At 34.9% G+C, this 22,952-nt stretch overlaps 1 protein-coding gene across 2 annotated transcripts in view; it reads right to left on the minus strand.

Moving 5' to 3' along the window:
- Window positions 1-22,952, minus strand: part of LOC142345669 (uncharacterized) — a 710,383-nt gene that overhangs the window by 541,647 nt on the left and 145,784 nt on the right. The gene's annotated exons all lie outside the window — the stretch shown is intronic.

Consider the following 22,952-nt stretch of genomic DNA (forward strand, 5'->3'; position numbering starts at 1 on the left):
AGAGGATTGTTATGCGTGATCGAATAAGTGCTTATCGTTGAAAATACGTATTGTTATCTTGAACAAAAATTGTTCTTTTAACCGTTTTCTGTAGTTCGAGTCTTAGACGTTATCCAGCTCGAATACTTATATCGTAATCTAATCACCTACAAAAATGTTTTCCATATTACGATAATGCAACATTGCGAGGAAAATTTGATAGAAAGCAAATTAACAAAATGTTTTCGTTTCTTTATCCGGATCTATTATGTTTCGCCCCCCCCCCCCCAGTGTTTTTTATGACACCCAGTTACAAATTATATGTTGTTATATAGCACGTTACTATGTACGAAAATAGCAGGTGCACCTGGGGGTCATAAAAAATTTATGCTCACTAAGCTGGGGGGGGGGGGGGGGAACAGAATAGATCCCTTTATCCAAAAACATCACATAAAAGTCTACACATGAAAAGATATTGAAGTTGAGAGAAGAATTGGTTGATTGAATGAGTGAAGAAGAGGGTCTGTTTTCTCTTTTGTATAGCTGATATTAGCTTGGATTAGTCAGTACAGAATTTCAATCTTTAATCAGCAAATGTAGAAGATAATATTGAAACACTCACGTCTGCAATGCAACAACTTAGCTAGAAGTTACTAAGTTCCTACTTAGCCAGAAGTTGACTTCCATTGACTTTCGTCATTTTAGAACGGGCGCGTTTTGAGTTTTAAGCATTTGTTACGTAACTATGCAGAAGTAACTTCGAAATTTTTGTCCTGAATATCTAGAGCCACTTCGCAGTTCCCGATAAACAGCAGAAGTTCTCATTGACTTCCAGCATAATCACGTAACCATTACGTAAAACTTCCCCTGCAAATGAATAATCGCTCGAGTGTTTTGTGCTCCACATTTACATCATACTGTTTGACCAAGCTGATCAAAACTCGAGCATTTGCAGCTTTCCTGAATATATTTGTCTCAATCAATTGCAAACAATTGGAATTTCTCTGATTCTGTAAGTTTTGAGTTAAGATCGGAAAGCAAAGTGACCTTCACGAAACTGCTTGTTCGCAAAATTTTTAACGACCTCTCAATTGGTTTGTTCGAAATAAATTGAACAGCTCATATGAAGTACTCTTGTGTCTTGTCTGCCCGATTTTTTTTTGAAAGTTAGCTCCTGCATTTATGTAGATAAGATGGCTCTTATTATCACTACAAGGAGTTAATTAATAAATTCGTTCATTCACTTATTATTTGCACAATGTATCATTAGATCAACGACACACCACCTTGTGTACACAATTACTCTCCTGCCAATTTACTACTTGCGCTGTGATCGATTGCAACGTTCATATTTTCGCATCATTGACCAACAACATCCTTTTCGAAATTGATTTTATGATTTGAGCAGAAAAAAATCTATCAAATCTTTTGTATTTATATCTTTTATATCGCAGTTAGAACTTCCGATCACATTTTCTTTGCAAAAAAACTGAACGATCTTAACTTCTGGTAGAAATTGAACATATTAGCTTCAAGGCCTTACCTTTGAGAACGAGAACAAAACCATATTATAAATAGCCAAAATTCGTTCCACGCTTGAAACGGTGTTTGAATGCTTTTTCATTAAAACTAGCTTCTTGTTTTCAGACTTTTGGGATGCTACACGCATACAGTCCTCTTCTATAAATATCTATACGCTTTTGCAAAATGTCTGTTGATCATTTGAAGAAACAATCAGTAGTGTGTTGAATTAATTTTGACTTGGTGAAAACGGCTTCACAATTTTGTAAAAAATAACAGATCTTAAAATAAGTGATTTATATGCAAAAAGTCTAAACCTTTAAATTTGAAGAACTTTAAGGGAAACTTTTGGGATAACAAGTAACTGATTGATTTAATTCTAGCATTCATTTTCGTCTTTTTGTTTTAATTAAGGATCCAAAAGTAATAACAAAAATTTTGTTCGGCAGTTTTTGGCAATTGAGCTGGCACCTAGTTTCATGTGAGCCCTGGTCATGGTCTAACAGAAGCTATTCAATCATCAAATGCAAAACCATTTAATTGCTAGTTTGTTGAGGTCTTCATAGCATCTCATTGATATAATTCGCATCATTATAGTGTCCGTGAAGCGGAGATTAATTCGGAAAATCTTTATGCTGTGTTCTCTAGGGTAATGTTGGGGTACTCACCTTGAACACTCGGAAATGTATATTGATGTCTTGTTTGAACGAGGAAAAAAACTGTTGAGAAAAAGATCGAAACGAAATAGTTGCCATTTTTGAGTCTTGTGGTCTTGTTTGAGTCACAAGGAAGAAAAATGACTCCCATAACAAGGTAAACTTATGCAATTTAGAATGTGAATGTGAAGTTTTTAATCATCCATTTTTGTTTATGCGGATAATCGTGCAATAATCAACTAGAAGTGATAAGTGTACAGTTAGTTGCTCTGATGTCCTCAAAAACCAAAATGGCGCTTTTACTTCAGTTACACATCATTTAAGCAAAACACAGATTGTAGAAAAACACCATTCCCATGAAATCGGATTGAACCAGAACAACTAACAATTGTCTAACATATTACCAAATTACAGATATTCACTGCTAAACATTCGGCTAAATTGAACACTTTTTTCATTCGCAATTGAACGTATTACTTTTGGTCAATAATAAAGCAATAATTAATTTTTATCTGATCTTTGCTTGAGACACCATATGCGCTGATTGTCACCAAATTCGATATTGTTGTCCAAAAGACAAATTTCGCTGATGTATGATTTTATATAAATTTAAAGAAATGCGCAAGGATTGCAAAAATCAAAATTTCAACCCAAGCCGTGTTAAAATCTAATGTGCCATGAAAATGTTCTTTATGCTGTGTTCTCTAGGGTGATATTCGGGTACTGACTTCGAACTTTCGGATATGTATATTGATGTCTTCTTCGAATTACGAAGAAAAAAACTGTTGAGAAGAAGGATAGAGACAATTATGGTAAAATTCAATGAGCCATCGTTCAGGCTTTTTCCAGCAATTTCTACAACAGTTTATCCAGGCTATGAAATTTTTTTTCTTTTTAGCTTTTTTGTAATGTAAATTAACAAAAAAGGCATCTGTTATGACCAATTTTAATGACTATTTTTGGGGAAGTTTTCAGCAGTTTTGTTTTATGAAACTTTAGAGCTTTGATAATGGAAAAAAATTCATGGACTAGCTGTATCTCATTTACGCATTATTTCCGAACAAAAGTTTGTGATATGTTCAAAAAAACTAGAAGTTTCATTTTTTCCCATGTCCTGTTGAAGAGCGAGTCTGTCAGAAATCAAAACAAATTTAATGGAATATGATGTACAGAAAATTGTAACAATTAGCAAAAAAACAAAAAAGGAACAAAAGCCAATTTTGAAACAACTTTTCTATCGTTTCTACTGTTACTGATAACCACAGATAAGATTAATCAAAACATTCTCCTATTGCAAATTCCTATTACCAGAAAGGGATCGGACTGTGAAATCAGATTTGATTTCAGCGAATTCAGCTCAATAGTTTGAAAGGAAAAATTCAATAAAAAACGAAAGTTTAGTTCCTTTTCATTTTTATTGATCATTCCTTGCTGATCTGGTAGTTTTTCTTTTGCACTATTTGAAGCTCTCACAACCTTTTTTGTTTGTGATTGAATAATATATTTTTTAATAGGTCTCTACAGGTCCCGCCAATAAATATTCTGCTCCTTTATACACATTTATTTTTCGCGAAAGATAATATTGTTGTGCAAAATAAATTGTCGGATTCTCTTATTTCTTACGCAGGTAGCAAAACTATATAGCATCAAATTTAGCATGATGACAACAATAAGATTGAAGCTTCTGGTTTCTTTTCTTTCGAAAAAATTATGCATAATCTCTGACGAAATTTTTTTTTGCCTTGATTTTTTCATGGTAAGTGGTTTTCAGAAAAATTTATGTCGAAGTTAGTCTTCTGATTTGGAAAACTACCACATGGTTATTAATTTTGTAAAGGCACAACAGTTGTTGATTTTTGATTTCAAATCAAGCAGTGAAAGCGCATGGATGCGAATCAAATGAATGTTAAGATTATAACCCTTATACTGTAAAGCAAGAGTACCGAACATATGAATACCGTATCAGTAAAAGTTATTCGTTTTTTCTAACAAAACAAGTTGCCCAATAAAAACATCTCGGGACAATTAGTTGCTTTCTAATGTCTATCGCATGGAGAAGACAAGTTCTTAGGCTGATATTTCATACGATTAACTTTGTTTTTGTATTAGTTCGGTGAGACGACACAAAGATAATAATAGCCAATTTTTTAATACGCTGTGTCTGTCAATTTTACTGGTATGTGAGCGCTGAAAACAGACTATGGACTCTTGAGTTAGTTTTCCGCTTCCAAATAATACAGTCACTCAATATCAAGTTCTTCGTTAACTTTCAATTTTTTATTCGAGGCAGTTTCTTTGACAACGCAGCTAAAAAAACATTTTTTTTTAGTTTGAAGCTGTTTGTTTCTCTTTCTTTGTTCTTATTTTGAGCTGAGATCATTTAAGAAAAGTGACCCATAATTTATTTAGAAGAAATAGCTTTATCGATACGTTTGTTCTGGAGCGCAGCTCTAATTGCTGCCCATTTCAATTTGAGGTTTATCCTCAATTTCCCTCAATATTTTGTATTTGTTAGTAAAACATAGCTATCTCCCTCCCGGACAAAACAGTCCCAGACAAAGCAGTCCCAAATTGCAAAATATTCCCAGACATAACAGTCCCAGACAAAATAATCCCGAAAAAACAGACAAAATAGTCCCAGATAAAATAGTCCTAAACAAAATACTGAAACAATTGTACATATAATCTGCAAACAATTAACAAACATAATCTACGAGTTAAGCTTCTGAATGCATTATTTTGAATTGATGTGAGTTAAAATTAAACCCGAAATTTTTGTTTCAAAGTTCATTATTTGACAAAAACTATGTTGTTATCAGCTTAATATTTGTACAAAGAAATATGATCACATGAATAACCTAAGGGTTTTTTCCTTTAATTGATGTTCATATGTTTGACATTTAGTTCGAAGTGTTTTGCCTGGGACCGTTTTCTCTATTTTTTTCAGACTATTTTGTCTGGGACTGTTTTGTCTGGGAATATTTTGCGAATTGGGACTGTTTTTTCCGGGACAGTTTTGTCTGGGACTGTTTTGTCTGGGACTGATTTTTCTGGGACTGTTTTGTATGGGACTGTTTTGTCTGGGACTGTTTTGTATGCGACTGTTTTGTCTGGTCATCGGCTATCTTGAACCTGGGTAAAAAATTTTTTCAGTTCAGCTCATTTTCTACTCATTTCCTGCAAAAATTCAACATTAAAAAATTTAAGTTTTTGGCTCAATTTGGCAGACTGGGGTGCTATATACATCGGCGAGCATCAAAAAAATGCATTGATGAAACGGCAAATCTTTTGATTGATACTTTTTGTTGATTCCTTAATGATTTTTAGTACATTCTTTGGTCTTGGATATAAGATTTCATCACGCTAATTCTGTTGCGAAATTCAAATCGGTTTCCATTTTTTTACAACCCTCTTTTGCACACCATTTAACAAAGAAACATTTTAATTTATTCCTAGATTGTGTTTTATTGAACAAATATTAAGCTCACTACAACATAGATTTTGCCAATTAATGTATATTGGAACAAGTTTTGGTTTAATCCTGATTCATATCAATTAAAAACAATGCATTCAGAAGCATAATTCACAGGGTATGCTAGATAGTTGTTCGTAGATGATGCTTACAATTGTTTCTACAATTATTTGGGACCAAATTGTTTGATTTTATTGGACCCTTTTCACTAAGACTGTTTTGTCTGGGAATATTTTGCAATTTGGGACTGTTTTGCTTGGGACTGTTTTTTCTGGACTCGGTTCAACAACAGTGTGTTAAAACTTAAAAACTTTCCAAATCGTTCAAATGAAACAAATTTCAAATACCCGAAGAAATAGAGAAAATCTGTTTGCTCAAAAAATCTTTTCCTTCTTAATATGTTTATCATTACGTTATAATATTTTCGAACGCAATTTTTTTGGGACCAGTAAGCTCATGTTGCAGCAAATTGATAACAAAAGTCAATTGAACACAATTTTGAATTTCAAGGCTTGTTTTGCCAGTTTTCTTAGCTTAACATTCAAATTTTGAAAAAAAAAATCTTTCCGGACTTTCCTTAGTTTTGCTTTTAAATTGCTATCGAGCCAGAAAATAGGCACAAATTAAACAGAAAAAAATTACAATCAAGCATTGATTTAAAAGTTTCCTCTTTGACAAAAATAAAAATTAAACTCTTCAAGTAATTTTGAAGCAGAAATTTAATTTTTGCTCATTTCATTGCTTTTTGTATAAGAATTTCATTCAAAAACTGTCATCACTATTATTGCAGAATTTCTTGGCGTATGAGATAACAACTTTCATAAGCTGCTGAGACCTTATATTTAAGTTTTAAGTCAAATGTTGTTTTTGATAGTTGCCAACAGGTTGGCAAAATCTTCAAATTTTTCTTCTTGTGTCTATGAGAACGAATTTATTTTAAGACTATCACCTCCATTTCCTTAAAATGCCGACGATCGATCAAAAAATTTGAAGTAAAATAATAATGTAAATTGAATAGACCAAGATGGGCTTTATTCAAGCTGTTTTAACTTCTCAATTATAGCTTCCTTATGGATGAGTTGGTACACGAAGAGGGACCATCGATCCTCCTCGTCTCATTAATATTGATTGGTAGCACGCTATTTTATAGGTAAGTTAATAGAATGTCATAAATGGCTCCAGTGCGCTCGCGTCAGTATTTCATTCCTTTCTTTGCAAAAAAACTTTCTGACAAATTTTTAGGTTAAGTGGTTCCAGTATAATTCATTAAAATTTTCAAAATTAGAGTTATTTTGCGATTTTAAAATATTTTAAAGTTTATAAGTTGGCGTGGGTCTCAAATTACAGATATCCTTCGTGTTATGGAGAGACGAGCAGATAACTATCTTGAATTCATGATGAAGACAAATACAAATTGATAATATATTTTTTAAAATATCGGATCTTTTCCGTTTGTGCCCCCCAGATTAGTGGGCGCATATTATTTGCACCCCCCCCCCCCCCCCCCGACGCACGTGCAATATTTTTACATAATGATTTACTATGTAATGGCTCGTGCTCTGTAACTGGGGGGGCGCATAACGTACTGGGGGGGGGGGGGGCGCATAACGTACTGGGGGGGGGGGGGGGGGGGGCACAAACGGAAAAGATCCAAAATATCAATCATAATCAATTTACGCGGGAACAGGTTTCACGGAGAAAAACTGTAAGATATGCAGTCTTGGGTCGAAATGTCAGCGCCGTTTCTGCACATAATTTTTGTTGAGAAATGAGCTGAATGTGCCAGAATTATGCAGGAAATTTGCTGAATGCACTGAAATGTTGAGAAGGCGCTAAAATTTTAAAATTTCAGCTCATCTTCATCGCATTTCTTTCATAATTTCAGTGCATTTTCAGCGCATTTCTTACAACGTTTTAGCGCAAATTCAGCGCATCCGAATAATAGTTTATTTTTCACTGCTCTCACAGCAAATCTTCCAAAAATAATAGCGGTAAAGTTTCTTTCACCGCTTAAGCGGTCAAAAAGTTTTAGCGGTTAGCTTTGGTTAGTCTTATAATTTTCTTAGTAGCTTTTGCAGTCACCGCTGATCGAACGCTAAAAGCGCATTTTTTCAACCATTCACCACAATTAACATTTTTGTTATTTTTAGCGTTAGCACCTCGACCCTTGTAGGAATCTATCTCCAACTCTCACATGCAAAAGCGAGATCACCCTGGTCTTTATAGTCATGTAAAAACACACCATTATATCGTCTAATTGCTATCACACAGGGCTCGTGGCCATCCACCCCGTTGGGTTCATTGTGGTCCCAAGGGATCATTCCATTCACGTTATTGCCCTCCATATCTTGCCAAAACCCGTTTGAATAGTTGCTAACACCAACCCAAAAATTATGCCCGCCAAAATGATTGGAAACAATGGTCATCAGTAACTGATCAGCTTGCCCGAAGAAAAGATGATATTTATCGCTCGCCGTGAAAACCATTTCATCACAGAATATAGCGGCGGCGGCTCGGTTCGCGTGGTGAAGTCCAAAAACTACTGTTTCTGATTTTCGGCCAATGGAGCAATCGTCTGTTTTGCCGCCATGGGTATCGCCAATGCATTCTCTTAGCCGGTTGATTCCACTAAATTCACCGCTAGAGATAGATTCAGGATCGCTCCACTCGGTCCAGTGAGCATCGGTTCGCTTTGGGTTAATTGCACACTTACCGGGACTGAGATCATTTTGAATACTTTTGATCATTCCGTTTTCGTAACATATAGGTTGAACAAATTTTGTCATTCCGACATAAACGCATCTTGGTGCGTTTTTCAAACGGTCAGTCGGGTCTGTAAAGCTGTTTGTTCCTTTTGTGTGATAAACATTGTGAATATCTCGAGAGTTCAGCTCGCATATTTGAACAACACTACAATAATTAAAAGATTTGCAAGCTGGAATTAGTAGACATACTTTTGCACAGTCCAGAAACCGATATTGATATCTTTTCGAAATTATTGTTGTCACCAATCTTTTGTTGTTGTGAATTTCGTCGAAGATAGTAAATCTGTTTTAAAAGGTTTAGAAATTGACATGCGGGCTAATGTTCATCAAATAAGCAGATTTTTAGCTTTGACTTTAAAAAACTCATCTTACGTGGTCAGCATCTTAGTAAAAGTCAAGCTTAAATTCTTTTGATGGACTATTTGAGTCAAGCACAGTCTGTTCATGCCATTTTATGGACGCTCGATGTCTTTTTTATGAAGAATTTTGTATTTTCGCCGTTAGAAGGTTTTCTGGCTGTGGGCTGGCTAGCGCCCAAAACTTTATCAACATTCCGAAAGATAGGTATGGTGGTTCGTCTAGTTGTTGTGAGCGTTCTGTTCTGCCCCCAAAAGGGTTACTCTCTCGACTTCAAAAAAGCACTCTGGATAATTGATTAGGTATTTATCAATAATTGTCATACCAGCGACCGGTAAGGTCATAGCCAGAAACATATAATTGAATAACTTCATCAATCCAAGAGCAAATTTAATATAAAAACTAATTAAAGATTCACTCCAGCTCAAACCAATTCAATCTATCTATCTGCAAGTCTCCAAAATTTAGTTAATTAACTTCTCAGGTCAGAAACCTCTAACAAATGCTGCCTTCCAGTTGCTCCATCCTCTCAACTAACAATTTCGGCTACGTTTGCAGTTTCAGTCACCGCAATTAAGCAAAGATGTTCTTAAACAAAGAACTCACTATGTCCCTCAAATGTTCTCCTCCTGAGAACTAACTACTCCGCTCGAGCGTGTGTTTCCTTTATTTTATTCGATCCTGCTTGTTCTCGATCTCTTCCGCGTTCTTCCCCCGAATGATGAGTTTTCTTGTGCTTAGAGATACTCACCCTTTTCAGATTTTATGAGCGAAAATTAGCGTGTCGTATAAATTAGAACATTTTGAGCTCAGGAATATGTGCTATGATGGGTGTAGAAGGTCAATCACGTGATGCAATTTATCCTGTATGTGTTTGCTCAAGTCCACCGGAGTTTCGTTGTCCAATTATTTTCTTTTTTTTCAGGATTCAAAGACCACGTTTTATGTTTCACCATCCCAGTGCAAGCACATCCATGCTTGCCTATACCCGCTTCTTCCCAAGTTGTGGACACTTGTCCAATTCTTCCAGTGAGTACCCCGCCTCCACTTAGTAGGTAGCAGAGTTTGCCATTCAAAAAACCCAGCTTTTCCCCTGATGATCACATTAACCAAAGTTGCAAAAACTCAGTACTTCCGACTTCTTCTTCTTTGTGGGATATTGCCAGCAATGATACATTGAAATTGAAAGGTTGTCAGGTTGAATGTTATACGTTTGGGCGGGTTTTTTTTAAAAAAATACTATGATTGTTGTAGAAAGGTTGTTTCTTACACGAAAGTCAAAAAAACTTTTAGTTAAGTTTTCTTTTCTTTTGGTTAAAAAAACAATCTTTGGTTACCGGAAATACCCTCTGTTTCTTTAATTGCGTGCGCAAATATCATTAAAGTCACCAGTTAAAATATCAAGCCAATTGGGCGAGAGGAAGTAACGTTTTAAAGATTTGAGGCTGGGGTCATGAAATTTCAGACACCTAGATTTTTAACGAATAAATTTATCCCTGCCAAAAATTCTTCTAAACCACCTTTATATTCTTCTCCACGTTTCAATCTAGTTGCAAGAAGACTTCTAAGCAAAAATTAGTCCTGCCTCAAACATCAAATTTGATTCGTGAATGGTTAACTCCACGCAAACCGTGACTCCAGAACTTTTAGATTTTACAAAGTTTCTACCATTGTGCAACCAAAATGAAGCCTTTTCTTCAAAAATAGATTTTCTTTACTCTAGGGTTAGAAAAACATTAATAAAATTCCTTTGCTTTGACTAAGTTTGTAAGTAGACACTTTGTTTTTCCCACGAACTACCTCATATATTTAACTGACTGACCCATATTGAATATAAGGACTCCAAAAATAAATTGTCACAAGATTTTTACCGCATTTATTCCGCAATCCAAAATCCCTCCAAAATAATCACTATAAAAGTTTAAACGAAATTTGCTAGCAATTTTGATCCAAAACTATCACTATATAAACGAACAAACAATATTTTTATTCTCTTTATTTTTAACATCAATTCTTCAAGCACTTCTTTGAACAGACTTTTAGCCTTGTCGTGGAGCCACGCATGCTTGACTCTTCTATATAAAACCCAGCATCCTGTCAAGATACCCCATGAAAAAATCATTTTTTCAATGACTACCAAAAATCTTTGCTGCAACAATGTCCGGTACAAATTCATTTGTTAAACATTTTTCAAAGGTTTAGTTTGCTTTCTTTCTCACCGAATAAAGATTTTCACGAAAAACCTTCTCATTTCTAGTTCAATTTAAATCGTTCTCTTTGGTGTTCATTAGTTGCCAGTAAATAGTTTTCTTTTTTCTTGTACAAAACCAAAATTGGCCAACAAGTTCCTAAACACGCAATTTTAATGTATCTATTTTTTGCCGTCCTTTTTTGTCTACTAGATAACCCATCATATTTTTCTTTAAAACTTCATTTAGTCTCACCCAATAAACCCTTATTTAAGGGGAACAAACAATTAAATTTTCAAATCTATTGGGTTTTTAGATTTTCAGTTTAAATGTTTTCGTGAAGATTTCCCAACTGAAACTACCTTGGTTTTTGCAAAGTTTTTTTTTGTGTCTGCGGTAATTAATATGGTTTTTGTGCATACAATAATCTCTGTAGTTCATTCTTTGTCTTTCTGCCAATCTAATGATTTCGCAAAACAAATTTGTTTTTTTGTTTGTTTGGCAAATAAGAACTGGTTTTCACTCCAACTTATACTGCTCAAGTTCGTTCAATTTGTTTACTTAGTAAGTATGTTCAATATTAGCTCCAAAGTTAAGCAAACTAATCAATCACTCATAATCAAAATTTCTAACAATTATTGGTTCATATGCTTAGAATTTAACTATTCAAACCCAATTCCACTTTATAAATCGAAGCCTAACGGGTAGCTCTGCTAGTCTATTATCAATTATCAGGAATTGATTCAAACGCCAAAATCAAATAGCAGTAAGGAGTTTCAATAGAATCAAATTTTGTTCTCGGCCAAGTTTCTATTGGAAAACTCAAAAGATTTTTTAAAGAAAGGAAGTTTTGGGAATTCATCGAGAAGCTAAAAAATTGAAATATAAATTGGAAGAGTTTTTCGCGACTCGTTTTTTAGGAGTTGTCCAAGAATTGCTTCAGAAATTCAAAAAAAAACGATATAAAATACATTCGGAGAGTTGAATGAAAATTTTTACCAATAAAACACCTGTTTCTTTTTTTTTGAGGATGAACAATCGGTAGAAACGTTTTTACCTTTAATTTTTCTGAAACGAAGAAAAGGATTTTAAGGTGTAAAAAAATCGTCAAAAAAAATTGTTTCGAAAAAATTTATTTTGTTGTCATCTGTTTTCATTGGTTGCGTGCTCTCTAACTGATTCAGAGTTTTCTTTGTTTGAAATTTTTTTTATCTGATTTAATACTTGAATTTTGTTTGATTTCTTAAGTTCTTAACTTTTTACCTCTTTTTTCAGTTTCTGTAATTATGGTTTTCAACAAGAGTTAAGCTTTCTGTCACTGTTTTGCTCACCATTGTTTGTATTGAGGAAACAAATTTGTCACGAACAATTTTCTTGAATTAAAGACCATGAGTTAAATTATGTGGCATGCAACCGCTCTACTTAACCATTTTTAACTTATCTTGCCTTTTAATGTTTGTATTATGAAATGCCTGGAGATATAATTGAAGATTTTTGGCTTTTAAAGAGAGTAGAAATAAAGCTAAGCAATTGATGGATGCGGCGTTTTACGTAGCATGGGCTGCTTAACGTGCGTTTTCACCAAAAAAAACTCTTAATTAACAATTGTTTTTTAAAATTAATTTGTGAAGAGTCGGGCTCTCTTAAGATTTCAACGCCTTGTGTCCTCTGATCCAGTTTTAACTGTTACAGTTGAGGAAAGCAGGCCTAATTACGTTTGAATATGGCAACTTTTGGATTGAAATCTGTATTTTTCAACTTGCAAGTCTAATGATATTGGCTTTGTTTGCGCTCGACAAAAATTGACCAGATGACCAGAGCTTCTGCTCATGCTATGTCTAATTATTTTATGCACTATTTGTTCTGAAATTTAAATCTAACATAAACAATATTTCGTTTTGTTGTACATTTTTTTGCCATCCTTTGATTTTTTTAGTACTGAATTTCCCGTAGAGTTTATATACGTGCTCCTCAGATGCACGCGCCTTTACAAATTCACGTTAGTTACCCAGGTTGAGGTGCACGACCCTTAAATCAGCTCTGATCAGGCCCACTTGGGTCACAAACAGGGGGGTAAAGCGTGACCCGGCAACAGTCCGACAGCAAGTATACGGTCTGGGAAGTCTGATCATGGCCGCATCCAAACTCTGAACGATCTGATCGGAGCGCCGTCAAGAATCTGGTAAAATGGTCATCAGGATAGTATTAACAGAGCACATTCCAGAGTAGCTAAGTCTGGCGCCTCCTATGCGCGACGCAAGTTGGTCTAATCAGATCCAGTTTCCATCTGGTATGATCAGATATGATGGCTTGGGATGCGCGCCTTGGTTTGGATAGTTCAATTTAATTAACATAAAAAAGCTTCGCTCAGAAATAGCAGTTTTGAGTAACCTACCTGTTCGCTAACATCGGCAGAACGATTGAATTAAGTATCCCCGACAACAAAATCATAAAAATTAAGATGTGCATGGCGATTTGAAGCATTTCAATGCTTCTTTTAGATTTTAGGTTTCCAAATTTTGGTAGATTTTTCAACAAAGTTACCGCTGAACTCAATATTTAAATATATTATATAAGCTTCATAGCTCGTAAGAGTTTGAAAGCAAAACTGTAGATCAAAGTATATCGATTGAAAGTCTGATGAAATGCTCAATGGCATCAAAATTTCCTGTAGCCGAATAATTGCTGATTAATATTTCAGTTTGCTTCATCAATTTATATTATACTATAATAACAGACTTAAATGCCAGGTACGCCCGCATTGGAACAATTGAGATAAAAATTGATTTTATAGCGGTTTTCATTTTAAAAATGTTATCAACAAAATCCCTTCTACGGCCTCAATCTGGGACCATTTTAACGATTTAAATCCTCTTAAATCCATTTACTTATGTTGAAAAAAATGGATTATAGTCGTTTAGAGAACATTTGAAATGGATTTAAATTGAGCTACGAAAACTCCCTTAAATAGATTATTATCTCCGCTCAGTGAAAACCGATATATTTTTAATTTTAAATTAACATTTCAATTATTTTTAAAGTTTTAATTTAGAGTTTCAAGTCCATCAGTTTTCCATCAGTTTCAGTCCTTCCGCTCCATGTGATATCTTCGCAACAGCAAGTCCATCGGCTCAACAGGTGCCCAGATGAAGAAACTGAAGATCTGCATCCAAAAGAGAGAACAAAATGCTGTGAAACGTTGAAAATTTTTCAAATAGTGTAAAATTAGCAAATTTTTTGATCAAATAATGGATTTTCGACAATTTTTCGGCTATTTGTTCGTTTTTCGGACCTATTTTTGAATAATTTTCGTATATTTTTGAAGGGGTTGACTTACTTTTGTCCCGTTTTTTTGGAGATCGTTTGCCTGAAATCAAGGGATAACTGAATTAGTTGAATTGAAACTCAAAAATCCAATTTGAGCTAACCGATTTTTGGTCTTTGGGAGATGAATATTTGGGCTGTGATGTTGTAAATCTCCAATTTGAATCTTGAAAGAAAACATTTTGCGAAGCCAAAAAATAATGTAAAAAATTTGTTGAATTGACATTTTAAACTATCAAATTTGGCTGGGCTGCTACAGATCACACAATACGGGATCTCTTTATGTATGCCAGTCAAACTTGACAAAAGATATAACAAATCGAAGGCAAAGATATATGCCTAAGACCTGTCTGTGCTATAAGTCTCAATTTAAAATAGTTGGGGGGCTGAAAGTATTAAATTTATAAAAGAGTAAATATAAAATTACAGCTTACTAATTACCAGTTGTGTAGTGAAGAATTGGAGGTGAGCTGTTGGGCGATCGTTCACTTGGGTGTTTCTTCAGTTATGTTATTTGTCGAAAAAGAAAGTTATAAAATTAAATCTGGAATTATTAGTCTAAGTTATTAAACAATTTTGTTCGACTATTTTATTGTTAAAGTGAAGTTAAATTTTGAGAAAAATGAAAGCAGTTGTCTGCTGCTTGTTTCTGGGAGTGATTTCTGGTTCTCTAATTTTATTCCGTCCCACTTCGCTGAGAGAAACAATTAATTCCTCTCAGCTCCGTTTGGGCCGATAGGGAGCGAATCACAAACTCACGTTCATAGTGAGGTGCTTCTTAATTTTCCTATTGGCCGAGAAGGCAAGAGAATTAACTCTTTTTTATCTCACGGAAAAAATATTGAAACTCCAAAAAATAATAAAAATCTAAAAAGCTGAGAGCATCAATTATTGATTTCGTAGGCGCCTGTTTTCTGCTTTTCCCCTCTTCTAAAACCGCAACAATTATGGTTTTCTTGGGGGCTTTTTATGAGACTCTATTGTCTTTTCCCCTGAAGCAATCTGCTTCATCTTTATTGAAATTGGGGGAAAAGATCTGCATTGCAACTGTCAAAAGCAGAAGTAATTTAAATCAAAAGAAACTGTGGTTTTACAGGCCGCCTACGTTCAACAATGTACATTTTCTATCCTGGATATAAGCGAGGAGATCCAGGCCTAAAGTTGTGTTATTTAAATAAGTCGAACTGAGTTGTTTAAATACTCGTGTACTGGTAGTCTTAACAAGCGTTAGTTTGTTTAGCGCGCGGCGAAAGAATGGTTAATTAGCGCCTAAATACGTTCGCTCTAATGCGGGATTAATTGTCCGCTCATTTGTAACGGCTCTCTTAATACTACACCTCACCCCGATTTTTAAGATAGAAAAGAAAATGATTAAAAAAAAAGAAATATATTGCATCGTATATAATTTTATTGCGTTTGGAACATATAAATGAGTTACTACAAGTTCAGATAGTTATGAAATTAATCGCAAAGGGCGATAATGGTATGCTATAAAATTAATCGCAAAGGGCGATAATGTTGTGCTGTATTATTCAAAAAATTCTGGGGGCAAAATGACTGGGCTTGGCACTGGACTGTTTCCATCGTCCATGATATCAACCACTTCCACTACTTCATCTCCGTCTTCATGCTTTTCGGTATTTGATAGTTCCTTGATTATCCTTTTTTGTTTTCGGTTCTTCTTCTTGAGTTTCGTCAATTCAGAGTTGAGTTGTTGTACTTTTTCAATCAGTTTTTTGTTCTCCACTCCTAAATTCTGATTGGCTGTAGTAATTTCTAAATGCTTTCTTGCATACACTTTGTTAATTTCTTTAACATTACTTTCCTCCGTTTTTTTTACTTGCTGGGAGACGATGTACTGCCTCCGCCAATAGTCATCGCTTGTTATTTTCTCCTTTTCACTGTTCTGCATTTGTAATCTTTCAAATCTAATTCGTAGCTCCTGCAATTCGGTTTCTTTAACAAATAACTCCTGTCGGAACTTGGAATTCTCCGAAATTAGTGAAGCTTGGGTGACTTCTTCGATGGCGTCCGCAGGCGTCGGGAAGGCAGTTAAGTGGGCATAAGGGAAGTTGACATACGAGTCCAGCTGATTGTTTCTGGCGAGGTAAGTGTTCTTTTGGGTATCTCTGTCTTTTATTCTCCAGACGCTTGTTGTTTCTGGTAATGAGAACTCTTTCAAAATAGGCAGGTTTTCAGTTTTCGCAAGAAATTCTTCGCCGGTTGAAATGTTCTGAACCTTAACTTTGTCAGAGATTCTGAACTTATTGGCTTGCATTTTCAAAGTGTACTTCAAGTTCGTCACAAATCTGGGGCTCATGGGATTTACAACGTTTTCCCTAATTTTCTGAATTTTCAAGCAATAGGGGATGTCCTTTCGCTCTTTGTCACTAATGAGGTCATCTATATTTGCCATTTTTCTTATCTTCTCTGCGTGACTGCTTTGTTGATTTCCTGGTGCTGGTCTCTTTCGATTGACTATCCAATTGTTTTGCGGATCATATTGACTCGAAGTTGATGGAGGTGCAATGGTTGTAGTAAATGGAGGCTTTGAGAAAATAGGAGGCTGGGAAGAATGGGTTTGTGTTTGTTCTTGTTGTGTTGTTACTTGTTGATGTTGATTGGGGATTACTACGCTTGCGAGTGTGGGTCTGGTAGTCATTGTGAATGTTTCCTTGTGGGGGATCTAAAATATTTTGATCTTGGTTAGCCTGTGTCATCAATATCACACATTATGGCTTCTTTTCAAGTTTGCAATTGTATTGCTAACATAAAATGTATTCTATTGTAAAAATGTTTTTGTAAGGTTTTGTTGCTAACTGCTTTACTTAAAAATTATAATACTAAATGCATTTGTTATTAAAGTTTGGTATAAAAGTTTTTGTTTTGCTAAATGCAAAGTTAACTTTAATAAAGGAGGGGGGGCAATAATAAAAAAATTTTTATACTTATGCCAGGCGGGCAGCCCTGGCACAAGTACGTCTTTCTCCGCTGCCCGGAGGTGTGAGTCTTGGGGCGTGCGTCACACTAACACGGCTGCAACGACCCGTGCAGCTGGGGAGACAACCTTGCTTTAGCTGAAAGAAGGAAACTTTTCGGGTCGTTTTTGGGAATTTCAGTTATCGTGTTAGTGTTCTGAATTATTTAGGTTCAAAAGCCAGGGGGGCAGGCTGGAGAAAGCTGAGATAACCCCTTCCCGAGGAAAAGTTAAAAGAGAGAAAAAAAGATCGTTTGTACTTGAGTTGTTTCTGGTTTATTAGACAACGTCGTCTAAAGAAAATTTTTGCAAATGGGACATCTTGTCAGCTTATTTATGCACACTCGACAGAATCGGTGTTTGTCATGTTGGGAAAAATGTGGGTGTTTTGTTACTCCTAATTCTGTTTTCATTTTTTTGCATAAATTGCAATGAAAGTAGGATGTGATCAGGACGGGAAGACAAGGTCGAAGACAAATGGGACATTTAGGGTTTGGGTATCTTTTAAAAAGTGCTTTTCTGCAAGGAATACATACATAGTGGGGATTTTCTTTGGGGAATTGCTTGTGTAGTTTTTCTACAATAACGGTTTTTCGTGAACATATAGGGCAGATAATGTCCTTATGGGGATAGAACCAACGGAAACCGTCGAATAGGGATTGTGAAAGACCCATCGAGTGACTGTTCTCTTATTTCCCTTAGATAGAAACAGGAAAACCTTTGAGAAACTGCAGTAGGATGAGATTAATGAGGAACGATATGGCGAGCAAGGTAATTAGGATTAGGATAAATATTTTTGTGGATAGGTCTAGATTGGTCATTTTTAGTATCTGGAGAAAATTTGGCGAATTGCGGAAAGGAGGTAGTTATTAATAAAGAGGGATATTGCCAATGCGCATAAGAGAACAAATAGAAGAATAACAATGTTATGGGTTGCATTTTTTCAATTCAATGAGTAGTGCAGAACTAGGGTGAAGGAGGTGACTTGTTCCTGGTAAAAACTGAGTTGAATTAGGGATATCGGTTGGATTAAAAATAAAACTAGGGAAAGAAGTAAAATTTTGGATGTTCTTGGACTTATTTTAGATTATGTGGTTGTTTTTTTGCAACGAGGGCATAATTTATAATCTTCTACGCAAAATTTACAAAAGTTGACGGGCTTATGATCACTGTGATGAAACGTTTTTGCAACAGAGTATTGAAATCTTGTTTGTTTGCAAATATCACATTGAAACCAGTTAAAGATTGAAAAGATAACATTAAATTTAGAGCATTTAGGACAAAAATCGTAGCCCATATCTTTTATAACATATTGGTAACAGAGCAGACACATTACGTGGGGTAGTTCGTCAGGGGGGTTCTCGTGTAATTTCTTGAAAACAATTGTTTCACGTCTGCAGCATAAACAAATTAATGAGACCGGTTTGGATTCTATAGTATTGGTTTCTTTGTCAGTTGTATTCATTTTTGGAAGATTGTTATTGGAGGGGATTATGGGACTGGTATGGTTGGAGGATTTGGTTGTAGATTATTTTGGGATTTTATTGCTTGGTCTATTACTAATATAACTACTAACATCAAAAAATTGAAAGGAATACTTACAACAACGAGGAAAACGGTTAAAATGAAGGAGAAGGCTGCTGCAATAATCATAAGGGCCATTAATAAAAAATCAAGTACTTTGGGGATAAACATTTTGGATAATTTGTGAAGGTTGTTTCGAACCAAGGATTTTACCACGGGTTGTTTGGGTCAATTGTTTGTTTGCATAAGGGGCATTTAGTAGTGGTGAAGGTCATACACTGCAAACAAATTGATTGTTTTGGGTGAAAATCTCCGAAGTGACTGTGGCAGGTGGATAACTTTTTGACTTCTTGACAAGAATCACACTGGAAATAATGGCAATGACTGATTGTATAAATGGGAGTTACGCAAATGGGGCATTTAGGTTGGTTCCAATATTTAAATAATTCGTTTCTACAAGGAATGCAAGCAAAATGGGGGGGCTGACCATTTGGTTTTTTGTGCATTTTTTTGAATTGACGGCAAGGGAGATAACAAACAGGGCATTCAACTTTAGGGGTTGTATCAATTTGAGGTTGCTGAGACGATATTTTCAGAATGTTTCCCATTATAAGGACAAATTAGAAAGATCCGGGTATACGAGTTCTAATCCATGGTGTTCAAGTTCGTTGGGGATAGTTACATTTAAATCTGCAATAGCAAAAAAGAAATTCCAGTGTTTCTCGTTTGGATAAATGTAATAATGATTAATGGTACCGGTGCTTAAAAACATATAAGTTATCTTGATACATGCTTTATACTGTGTGAAACAAATATTGAACCATCTTTCTACTTTAACAATTTTAATTTTTTCCTTACCAATAAACAAAATCATTTTAGTTTTAACAATTTGGAAAGAAATGAGGGGAAAAGAACAAATTGATCAGAAAAAAAGGATAGAATAAAATGAAGAAGAGGAAAGGAGAAAAAAAATTTTTGTGGAGAGCAAGTTATGTAGAACAAATTACTTTACTGAAGAGCGCCCAAGTTGACTGGGAAGTGCTCTTCGATATCGATGAGTGCGAGAAAGAATTCCCAGTGCATCATTCCCATGGTGACTCGAGTAGAACCCTCACATCCACGTTCGTAGTCAGTATAATGTATGATTATACAGGGCTTTATTTCTGCAGTGGGAGTTTCAATGAAAGATTTCTCGAGGGATTCTACTTTGACTAGTCGCTCACCAAAGTGGAACAGCATTATAGGAGATCTAAATTAAAAGGGATTTTGGAACCATTTAAAGCTTGGGATACATTTATGAAGAATGTCCAATAGGGGGAAGATGGTGTTAAGATGATGGTTCCATCAGTCCAAGTGTTTAAATATTCAAAATGGAGTATTAGTTGTGGTATAACTCTGTTACTTTTTGTTGTCACAAATGATTTTTCAAAAAATTGATTTTGTATAAGGCAATTTTGGTATGAGAATACCATTGCTGTTTTTTAATTGGTAATTGTTTCAAATTCTTTAGTAATTAAATCGTTTTGAGAAGAGTCACTTTTCGGCAATTCAAAATAAAGATTGTGAGGTACACAGTTTGGGTTTTCTAGAATAAAGAGGAAGAATTTCCAATGAACTGAGAGAGGATTAATACTTATTAAACAAATTTTTTCACTTTGGATTTCTTTGAGCGTTACTAGCATAGTAGGTACAGGAGTTGGGTATGCATCAAAAGATCGTTGAATTTTTTGTAACTCTACAAATTTATTGTTAACTGCAAATATCATAGTTTAGAATGATACCTATGCAATGTAGATTGGATGTTGTACTTGAAATACCGAGTTCTCTTTGAATGCTAGAAAAATGGTGAATTCGGCGAACTGAGGATGAGTAATGAAAATAGTTAAAAGTCTGTAAATATTTGTCATGGGTTTTTTTGCGAAAGTCATTATACTTATAGCGGAAACATAGTATACGGCTAATAGCTCAAAATTTTGGTTTCCGATTCTGATTTGTAAGTTTCTATTAGTTAAATGGATCATGTTGTTGATCTAGCTCATTTGGCAGACTATTAGGGTCGAATTGTGCTAAATACACGAAATAATTCCAATACAACGAATGAGGGGTTAAAATCACAGTATTGTTTTCCCAAGTGTCCCAAAACTCAAAATTTATAACGATTTGAGGGAAAATGTCTCCGTGATTTTCTTCAAAAGTTTTCTTTATTTGATAAATTGTAACGAGTCTATCTTGAAACAAAAAGTACATTAATGGAAGCGTTTTAGTTGTTAATTAACTTATTGTTCTTCATTTCAAAACTATGTATAAAAGTATGTAAATGTAAAAAAAAGGATAAAAAAGGGTGTGTCAATTATTTCTGAAAAGAGGATTATTGACAACGATTGATATTTATAGATAATATATCAATCGGATTCACTGCAGCAAAATCGAAGTAGGGGAAGAGTGCAGGCAATAGCTAGATAGACATAGTTGCGATTACATAGTTGAAAATGGATTATAAGAATTAAAAAGCAAGGAAGGAATCCACACATGTCTCTTAGAGGAAAAGTCAAAGTCTAATAATATTTTTCTTCAGACGCTTTGAAACAATTTTGTATTCGACTCCAATGTTTACAAAAGTAATTGTGTCATCAATCAGGGCTCTTAACAATGAGAAGTATTGAAAATTTGAATGCGGTACGTCCAAGTCTATAATGTCACTGAAGTAGAAAGATGCAACTCTAATAGTTACAGTAGTTTTTAAATCGGAAAGACTTGAGGATAATATCTGTCCGGTGTATTGTCCAAATCGAATGAATAAAGCGTTAGGCTGTTTTATGAATTTGGGTTGCATAGCATAGCATCCTTGAGGTGTATCTAAACAAGATAATAATTAACTTATAGAGTCTAATACAAATAATTTTTTTATTTTTGAGACAAATTATTTTATTAAGAAAAAGATGATTTTTTTAACAGCTTTAAGGAGGTGCCACCACACTTCGAATGGTTGCATCGTTTTGCGGTTGTGGTTGATGTGACGCCAGATTTGGGTATTCTACTTTATTATTTTCTGTATGACAATGCTCGTCAATTTTATTTTCTCTTGGTTGATCCTCAACGCATTTGTAAGTTTTTTCTATTGTGCTGTAAGGTTGATAATTACTGAGCGGTAAAAAATGATTATTGTTCTGTGGGGCCGACGGTTTGGTTTCGTTAGAGAATACCGGTGTAAAGAACGATAAGATACAAAGATTATATGTTGCTCCTAATAGAATTTTCCAAAAACCCATTGTTGGATATTTTGTGGATTTCGAACGCTCTTATGATTGTTACGATTACATCAGTTAAGAATTTTATGCACAAGAAACAAGCAAAATAAACTCCAATTTTTTCCAGATAAAAACTGATGATTCCAAAAGTGCCTTTGAACTGGTCTGTAAAAAATGTTGGTGAAAGAAGAGAATCTAGATAAATTTGTCTGTTAATTCCCATTGCTGACGCATAGATATCTTTTTGAGAATAGTCTATGCTTCTTCCTTCTAGAACTTCTCTTGAAATTTTTGTCAAAACAGATTTTGAAGCTTCCGAATGCAAGATATTGTCCCAAAACGATTTAAGTTGATTTGGTGTGTAAATTCCGGCACGTTGCGATTCGTAACCGGTAAATTTTGGAATAGAACTAATAACTCTTGAAGAGAATATTTTTGGCGGTTGTAAAGGAACAGGTGCTGGCATCAAATGGTACCATGAATTTTCATTATCAATATCTAATTGGTAGGCATTTTTGTAGCCTCCAACACAATCTACTTCGTTTGCAAAAGGGTAGTTTTGTCGAGTAATTGGGTCGACGAACATTGTCCTACCATCATAATGAATAGGAATCCTATCATAACACTGTTCAAGAACCTGAAGTGGTGAGTTTCGTTTTGGACAGTGGTACAGCCAACCTATGCTACCATCTGTGTCTAAGAACATCGAGCGGTTGCCGGTTAACATATATCCAGCTAAACGATTGTTTTGGATAGCCTGCATTAGTATCATTTGTTTTTGAGTTCGGTCAAGTTCGCATTGTTCTATGACCAAACCTTTCCATGCTTGTTTTATTTGCATGTAATTATGATATATGACAAAATCCATTTTTACCGCAAGGTTAAGATCATAGTCTAACTTGTCTTTGTCTAAGTGTTCCCATGCAACAAAACCATTGTC

Source organism: Convolutriloba macropyga, chromosome 9 (assembly GCF_964194025.1).
Source record: "Convolutriloba macropyga chromosome 9, txConMacr16.3, whole genome shotgun sequence".
NCBI classification, from domain to species: Eukaryota; Metazoa; Xenacoelomorpha; order Acoela; family Convolutidae; genus Convolutriloba; species Convolutriloba macropyga.